The sequence below is a fragment of the Coffea arabica genome, chromosome 3e (assembly GCF_036785885.1).
Source record: "Coffea arabica cultivar ET-39 chromosome 3e, Coffea Arabica ET-39 HiFi, whole genome shotgun sequence".
NCBI classification, from domain to species: domain Eukaryota; kingdom Viridiplantae; phylum Streptophyta; class Magnoliopsida; order Gentianales; family Rubiaceae; genus Coffea; species Coffea arabica.
In genome coordinates, this window is record NC_092315.1 from 13,540,687 (window position 1) to 13,550,315 (window position 9,629).

The 9,629-nt window shown below is 32.6% G+C and overlaps 1 long non-coding RNA gene across 1 annotated transcript; it reads left to right on the plus strand.

The window, feature by feature from the left end:
• Window positions 1-350: 350 nt before the first annotated feature.
• LOC140038981 (uncharacterized) lies at window positions 351-2,282 on the plus strand. Its single transcript, XR_011842508.1, has 2 exons — window positions 351-853; window positions 1,743-2,282. It is a non-coding gene; the product is annotated as an uncharacterized lncRNA (long non-coding RNA).
• Window positions 2,283-9,629: the final 7,347 nt, after the last annotated feature.

The following is a 9,629-nucleotide window of genomic DNA, read 5'->3' on the forward strand; positions in this document are numbered from 1 at the left end:
TATAGGAAGTGTAAAACCTTTTCACTCAACTAAGGAGAGATTAATGTGAGTAAAGGTAATCATTTCTTTGTACAAAGTGGCATTGTTTCATCAATTTTGACGAACTTTTTTAATGGATCAACTTCGATCTTGGAGAAGCTTGGAAGTGTACCTTGGTATCATGAGAGTACCATTTCATTTGGTTTACTTTATTTAATCTATTGCTCATTGTTTGCTCATTTAGGTGCTATACTTGCCTCATCTTTATTGTTTTCTACTTACTCGCTTTAGTTTGTGATCATTTAGATAAATTTGGTTAGTTAAAATTAGATAAAATCAGCCATAACTTATCTAGTTTTTATACAACTTAATTCACTCCTCCTCTTAGATTACACTTGACACTTGCAAAGTTTATAAGAGAATTGACAACAATTCTTATTTCATGACGAATTGAGCTTACCTCAAAAATTTTCACTTAAGTCTCTTTCAAGCACAAGACTCCAGAATAAGGAATTAGGACAGATTCCTTCTAGTCCACAGGCGTCTAATATGGTGTGACAGAAGGACGCCACAGAAAAGAGTAGAAGACCCATGCAAGTCTTTAATTTCATTTGTGATATATGTGGTCAAATAAAACAGCAGCTACACAAGACTTTTTCATAAGGTTCACGTAGCCTTATCCTTTCAAATCTTTCTCCGAATCTCAATCATATATACAGCACTAGAGCTTGTACAAGTTATGAGACAGTCACATAGAAATAAACAATGACGAGCAAGACTTTTGCTTCTCCTATGTTCATCTTCTTTTGGCTTTTGATGATTTCCATCCTTTTAGTCCAACCCGCTCTCTCTGGACGGACATTTGGCGGCAGCGGTAAGTATACATCTTTCTTATTCACAGTTTTTTTTTTTTAATTGCTCAACAGTGAGTTTGCTTTAATCGAAAACATTCATCTAAATTGGATACACTTCCCATAAACTATGATGATGATGGTACAAGTCATTGATGCATGAAAGTTGTTGATTTGGGAATTAGAGTAGAAGGAAATTGCACTATTTTCCTCGTTCTCTCTAAAAATTCTCCAATCAAAATCTTCTCTGCCTTTTTCATGGAAGAGAGATCAGACAAATTTGGTCTTTTTCCATAAAAGGGAGTCCTCTCTTTAAGTTTTTTTAGTTTCTATCGTAGCAATAAATTCTTTTGTAGAATTTTCTAATGATAGATTATTCTCTCATAGAATCTCCTAGTGAGAGTTTCTTCTTCCCTAAATTGTTTTAATAAAAGTTTTATTCTCTCCTAAGTTTTTTTTCCTTATGAGGGTTTTTTTTTCAGTTTTTGTCATTTTCTGTGAAATTTGAGATTTTGTAGATCTAGTTTCTCAAATTTGCAATTTCTCCATCTATTATTATCGTATCTAAACTTCTCTTTGAAGTTGAACCAGTTTTTAATCATATTTTTTACTGTAAGAAAAATGCATAAACCTATTGGGTTACAATGATTTATCTGGATAGAAGATATGATATGTTGGAGCATTAATGTTATATTTATTTAAATTGATTTTCAAATCTGTGGTATCTATTAATTTCAGCTCTATATGTATTTGAGTTATGTTTGATTTGATGTATTTCTGTCATTAGTGCAGATTCAATAATCTTTTCCATCAAAATAAAGAATAGAAGGAAAATGGCTTGACTTTTGCCCTTTTGATAGTGATATCTAATTTTATGATAATAGTCTTTTTTTTGTTTTGTATTTTGGCAAGGTGGGGGTAGCATGATGGGAGGGGATCCAAGTCGTGCTCCCAAGGCGACCGGCGGAAGTTCTCCTACAAACTCTGCTCCTAAAGATGGAGGCGGTGGATCCATAGGTTATGGGCCATTACAAAGGCATCCAATTTGCAACAAAATACGATACGCCTATTGTTTGCGGCCCCCACCAGAAAGACCATGTAATTATTATACCCGTTGCCGTCCCCCACTCCCACCAAAATAAAGTGGCCAATAAAAGCGGACTGGACCTGATTCCCTATTAATAAAGTTGGACTCAGAGTGATCCAACCCTAGTTAAGCCCAGAAAAAAATGAGCCCATGCAATGGAAATATACGTATGGATTAGATGTTTTGAGGATATCTTTCAAAACTTTTATGATAGTGTGAAAAACTTTTAATGTAGATGGTTAGGTGTTTTGGAGTGTATTATTATAGTATTGTATTTAAAATCCTTGTTTATGAAATAATGGTAAATTGTATAGACCTACATTTCAAGTGTTTGTAGAAAATTAAATATATGAAGAGATTGTGCATGTGTTGATTGTAATTTAGTAAATTCGTAAGATGCAGAAGCTCTCAAACTACTTATTTTACTAAATTATTATTCATGATAATATTTGGCGTTCACATTTTTCTATCTATAATGGATAAAAATGTGTTTTGACGAGAGCTCTTGTAGTTTGGTCCGTCATAAGTACACCTAGTGGTGATATAAATCAAGTTTAGGGGTTTATATTCTCAACCTAGAAGAGGAGATAGCTTTATCTAAAATATGAAACTTCTCCTTTGGTCCAAACTTAAACTTTGTGAAGTTTGGTCATAAATTCCAATTGACGTTGGCAACTGGATGAAATCTCTGCATGGGTACATTTTATTGACCATACGATTCACTTTGGTCATAATTTGGAGTTAGGTAGGTTTGAGTCTCCCTCTTTGAGGCTTCTTGCTAATTTACTTTGCTGATTCCCTTTCATTTGGATTAAATTTGCATAAATTTTTCTCTTTGATAAATACTTTGTCCTGAAAATGGAAAAGTATGCAAGAATATTGAGTATATTGGCATCCATTTGAGTTTTCAGTGTGCAAGTTTGCAAACTGTTTATGTTGGTTCAGGACAAGTATTTTGTTATTGGTGAAGGAATTTTAATATGCATATCTGGTTGCATGGCAGCATATTTACTGCCAAAACTGTGCTTCGTAATGAGTTCAGAAAATATTCATACCAATAAAAAAGAAAAGAAAAGAAAAAAAATCTCTCTTTAATTGATTTACTATGCCAAGTGGTACACAGGTCACGTTCATTCATTAGTTTCTCCAGTAATGGTCCATTACGTTCAGTTAAAGTAGCTTTGAAAACTAAGAAACTACTCGTTATAGAAGAAGAAGAGATCAATATAGTGATGTCCATCTTTTTCTTATTTTGGATATTTATTACCCTTGTAATTCAATTTAACTTAAAGCATAGAACATGCAGAAATTAAGAAGAAGTACTACTTGCCCTTTTCATTAGTTTGTATGTCACGGTTTTCTTTACAAATTGAAGTTGAATAATTGAGTTTCTATGGCACTATTCTTGATTATTTTAGACTTTACAAAATCTGATTACAGAAATTAATGATAAGCAAAAACTACTCTTTTGGGTGATTATGAATTTTAACTTTTTTAGTGATTAGAAAATTCATGATCAGAAGACAAAAGTAATCGAAAATATTACAAAAACTAATTATCCAAAATTAGAATCTATAATCAGTTAAAATAATCAATCAAAAAACAAGTGATAGAAAGCGAATTAGTTTGCATCCAAGTCCTTCGTCTTCCGCCCCTTTTGCCACCGGCGAAGGTACTCCTAACTCGGGCAGCACCACCCCGAAAAATTTTCCCTGCAGCCGGACGGGAGCTCTGTCTATTAATCGCAAGATATTTTTCTTATGGTGCAATTGATATTTGCAAACCACAAGGCGTACAAGCAAATCCTTACATACAAGGGTGCAGTTCAATTGCTCGTTCCCGAAATATATATTATTCCTTAAAGCCGAGTGCAGTTTTGCCTACAAATTTTGGTAGTAAAGTATTCCTGAGATGAAATACTTATGATTTTTATTTTGAAGGAATGATGAATTAATTGTTTATTTCTTTTACCTTTTCTAATAAGGTCAGTTGCGTATTCTTTAAGGGTGATTGCACATTTCCATTTTTCAGCTTTCATGGCCAATTGAATTGAATTACGCACCCTTTTTTTGCCAAGATACTAATGTTGGGAAAGATTAAGTTGCACCACTATCATGTGGTCTCAAAGGAAATTGAAATAAGGAATCCCTAGAAAATGAAAAAATACAAAAATCTTCATAGGAATCCTTAGAAGAATCGAAAATTCTCACTAAAAATTTTTAGGAGAAATGAAAAATTTTTACTAAGAAAATTTAGGAAAAACTTTATTAGACTTTATTAGAAAAACAAAAAAAAAATCCATGGATTGGACTTTCTCCCGAAGAAGGTTTTTTGAGAAGAGGTGAAAAAATAGAGAGAAGTTAAGATAGAAAGAGAAGTGGCTGCAATTTTAGCAGAAGCCCATCCTTATTGAACTAAGACATAAAAGACGAAGCAATTAATTCACTGTTTGGTTGTCTAACACATTTAAGTGATGGACCCAACTTACAACTCTTTTATTTACATAGAGTTTTTGTAGGACAATATAAACCAAGTTTAGTAATTTGTTTATTTGGTTATATGTTAGTTGAGGTCATGTGTCATTAATATATTGGTTAGTACAATACGTTGCATTGTAAATTAGTAAAGTTAGCTACATTGGATTTGGCCCATAATGTTAGACTGTTAGTAATAATAATAGAAGTGAGCCAGTAAGGGATTAGTATTGTTGCCGCCGTTTTCGTTTGAAGAATCAGTAGCCTCGTTGTTTCCTTTTTCTTGTATTGTACAGTAGCCGTAGCCTCGTATGATTAGTCAAGAAATTTCCTTTGCCTCATATATCAAATTTTTTGTGATTGTTCCTGTGGATTTATGTTTGATTATTATTTTGGATCCATCAGAGTGGTATCAAAGTTACGGTAGATTGAAGTATGGTAAACCCTAATTTTAATATTATTTGTACTATCCAAAAACTCAAAACAAAGGTGACATTTAATTTTTGACCAAAACAGATGATAACCCATCTCAAGGCATGTAAATTAATTGATATATTGAATCAATTTTTGAAAAAATTACTACGGCTCACTCAGCAAAGGAGCGTTGGGATATATTGGAAAAGACATACAAAAGGATTAACAGGATCCAACAAAATAATTTGATGATATTAAAAAGGAAATTTAAACTTGTCTATTGAATCATATTTTTCTCGTTTGTCAGATATTAAAAACAAGATCGCACCTAATCAGTATGACGTTCTTGCCAGAACATTTATTGTGAAAGTTCTCAACACCCTATCCATGAATTTTAATCATATAGTAGCTGTGATTTTTAATCATATAGTAGCTGTGATTCAGGAGATAAAGATTAGGAAAATTTTAAGTATTGAAGAATTGCAGGAATCATTAATTCTATATGAGCAAAGAATGAATAAAAAGTTGGAAAATACCCTGGAGAAGGATATAATAGAGAAGGTATTACAAATGCAGTTGCATTTGAGAGGTAATAATGAAGCAAATGAGCAAAGTGAATTCAGTCAGATGAATCCAAGCTACAATAATAGAGGTGGCTAAAATATCAGAGGTGGTCGTGGCAACAATAATAGAGGCAGAGGAGGTACATCAAATCTTGGACGCGATAGAGGTAATAATTTTAATTTTAAAGGTAGTCATGGTAGAGGCAGAGGTGGTAATTTTGGCAAAGAAAATAATTTTAATCAATATAATTTTAAAATAATTTTGGACAGAGAATTTAATGTTATAATTGTGAAAAATTGAGCCATAGACAGTTTAAATACAAATTTTGAAAAATTATAGACAGAAATTTTTAGATTAATGTTACTGACAATCAGGTTCAGGATAATAATAAAAAATCTAAAATTTTATTATTAACTTGTAATATTGTTGATGTGGTTGATAAAAAAAATGGTATTTAAATATGGGTTACAACAATCATATATCTGGCAAGAAAGAATTATTTTTTGAGATTGACGAATCTGTCGATGGTGAAATTAAATTTGGAAATAACATTATTTTACTAGTGTTTGTCAGAGAAAAAATTCCTATCAGTTTAAAAAATGGGTCTACTAATTTTATTTCTGATGTTTTCTATGTTCATGAGCTGCATCATAATTTGTTGAGCATGGATCAATTGTCTAAGAAAAAAAATATGATATTCGCATTAGGAATGGTAATTACACCATTTTTAATAAAAAAAATATTAAAATGATTGCCAGTTCAAATCGCTTATTTTCACTGAAATTGAGTACTACCAATTTTTCTTGTTTAAGTATGATGATAGATGACAATAATTGGTTTTGACGGTTTGAGATTTTTGGCTAATAGAAAAATGATTAGTAGGCAACCTAGTATTAGAAATTCTGGTAAAGTTTGTAATCTGTGTGTTTTGAAAAAACAACACAGGGTTGTCTTTCAAACAGGCAAATCCTGAAGGGTTAGAAGACCAATGAAAATTATTCATTCGTATTTGTGCACTGTGAAAGTTCCTTCTAATGGTGATTGTAGGTATTTTATTACCTTTATTAATGATTTCAGTAGAAAAGCCCGGATGTATTTTTTGAAACAAAAATCTGATGCCTATGACACTTTTAAAATTTTTAAGACTTTTGTTGAGAAGCAAAGTGGCTATTAGATTAAAATTTTGAGAACTGATAGGGATCAAGAATATTTGGTGTGTGATGATTTTCTTGAGAAAAATGGAATATAGCATCAGTTGACTATTAGGTACACTTCACAACAAATGGAGTGACAAAGAGGAAGAATAGAACTGTTATAAATATGGTAAAATCTATGTTGAAACTGAAAAATATGCCAAACTCTTTTTGGGTAGAGGCAATTTTTGGTACAATTTATTTGTTGAACATGTGAACTTTCAGAAGTGTTCTCAAAAGAACTCCTGAAGAAGTATGGAATGGTAGAAGACCTTTTGTTGGCCATCTCAAAGTTTTTGGGTGTATTATCTATTCCCTTGTTCATGATCAATTAAGGAAAAAACTTGATGATAAGGGGAAGAAATGTGTATTTATTGGCTACAGTGAAGTTTTCTAAGCTTATAGGTTATATAATCTTGTGACAAAAAAAGTGATGGTGAGTAAAGATGTGGCCTTTGATGAAAGAGGTGTTTGGGACTGGTCTACTGAAAATTCTAATATAGCAGAGGTAACTGTGAAGACTCATATTTTATTTCTCAATTTAGTCATTTTATAATTATTTGCTCTAGTGTTAGTTAATTATATGTTGACCTTGGTCGATCAATCCTTGGTTTTGATGATTAACAAACCAAAATGTAGATTTGGGCTAATGTTTTTATGTGAGCAATTTGTTAGAAGAAGCAAAAGCAGGGCACTTATGTGGGACGTCCGAAAGGAAGCTATCGGACGTCCGAAAGGATGAAGAACATCAAGAAGGAAACTCTGTCGGACGCTCGTGAGGAAGCATCGGACATCCGGAAGCATCGGACGCACGCCTCGGACGCACATCGATCGCATCGGACGTCCGAGAAATTTCGCAAAGATTTGATGACTTTCTGTCAACGTTCGGACGCAGGGTTCGGACGTCCGACAGGTGGTTTGGACGCAGGATTCGGACGTTCGACAGGTGGTTCGGACGTCCGACAGGCCAACGGCTAGTTTTGACAGCATTTAATATTTGACCGTTAGAGAGCCTTTTGAAGCCATTTCTCACCTTCTATAAATACCCCAAAGCACAAGAAGACAAGAGACTTTTGCCAACACAAAATACAAGCTTACAAGCTTACAAGAGTCTTTGGGACTTACAATTGGTATCAGAGCTTGGTCTCTTTTGATCAAGCTTAACCGCTTAGAGTAAAGATCATGGCAACCATAAAAGTTTCTTTTTTAGAAGGGCAATCTATTGATAGACCACCTATGTTTAATGGTTCTTATTTTAGCATGTGGAAACAAAGAATGATGATTTTCTTACAATCCGTTTATATTGAATTATGGTATGTGGTAGAAGATGGTCCTTATGAAGCCAGAATAATTGACTCTATCACTAATTTGAGTAGATTAAAGACTAGACAAGAATTGAATGAAAAAGACAAGAAATACCTTTCTTTGAATGCCAAGGCCATGTGTATATTGTACAATGCATTAGATGTAAATGAATCTAGTAGGATTAAAGGTTGTAAATCAGCTAAAGATATTTGGGATAAATTGTGTGTATTTCATGAAGGTAACCAAGATATTAAAGAACAAAAGAAATCTTTGCTTGTTTCTCAATATGAATTTTTCAAAATGCATCCTCTTGAAAATGTTGATAAGATGTGTAGTAGATTTTGTGACATTATTCAAGATCTTAAATTGCTTGGAAAAGAATATTCTTTGGGTGAGAAAAATAGAAAGATTTTGAATGCCTTGCCAAAAGAATGGGAAAACAAAATAAATGCTATAGAAGAGGCAAATGATTTAAATTCTATGTCCATTGAATCTCTTGTGGATATCCTAACCTCTTATGAATTAAAGCTGAAATTCAAAGTGCAAGAGGAAGAAAATGCAAGAATGTATAAGAGAGGCATAGCTTTTAAAGCATCTCAAGTGGGGGATAACCCATCCTTCATGGGTAATGAAATCATGGAAGTGGACAATGATATAACTCCTCACATCAAAAGTTTCAAGAAGATCTTCAACAAGAGATGTTCAAGAGGAGATTGCAAAATTACATGGGATGAATGCAATTCAAAAAGAGAAAAAGAAGAGTTGGCCCAAATGGCACTAATGGCCGTTGGAGAAGATGAGGTAAGTTCTTATCACTCTTCTTGTGATGAAGATAATGAAGATGATGATGTGAAAATTCTTATGATTAAAATGCATAAAAGTTTGAGAAAATCTTATGCTAAAAATAAAGATTTGAAAACAAAAATAAATGATTTGTTGGAAGAAAACTCCAAACTTTTTCAAGAAAACAAATGTTTGAGAATGGAAAATGATGATTTAAAAAATCAAAAAAATGTTTTGAAAAGGAAGTTGGAAGAGAAAACAAAGTTTTATGAAAAAATGTTGGAAGAACAGAATTTGTTAAAGAAAAGAATTAATGACTTGAACGAGTTTCTCCAAAATGAAAAACAAAAGTTTTCTCAAACAAAAGAAAGCAAATCTTTTCAAGGCACAAATAAGTTTGCTATGATAAGAAGTAAGAAAATTAGTTGCATTAAATCCACCTATGTGCAAAATACTTCTATCATGTGTCACTTTTGTTGCAAATTTGGACATATGCAAAATGATTGCTATGTAAAGAAAAATATGAGAAAAGGTATGAAATCCATGTGGATTGCTAGATCATGTTGTATTAACTCCCAAGGACCCTATAAAGAAAGGGTACCAAATGAAATTTCTCATATTTAGGTACATCATGAAGATTTGATCCAAGAAGTGCTATATGGTTGTAAGTACAATTGAAAATTTTGATATTCAATATGGTCTTGATTTGAAAAATAAAGGGGGAGTTTGTTTTTGATTGATGCCAAAAGGGGGAGTAGGATTTATTGAAATTTCTTTGTATGTTGGCACTTTCTAAGGGGGAGCTTTATTTGAACTTATTTGATAAAAGAAATCTTCATTTTGTTTGTCATCATCAAAAAGGGGGAGATTGTTGACCTTGGTCGATCAATCCTTGGTTTTGATGATTAACAAACCAAAATGTAGATTTGGGCTAATGTTTTTATGTGAGCAATTTGTTAGAAAAAGCAAAAACAGGGCA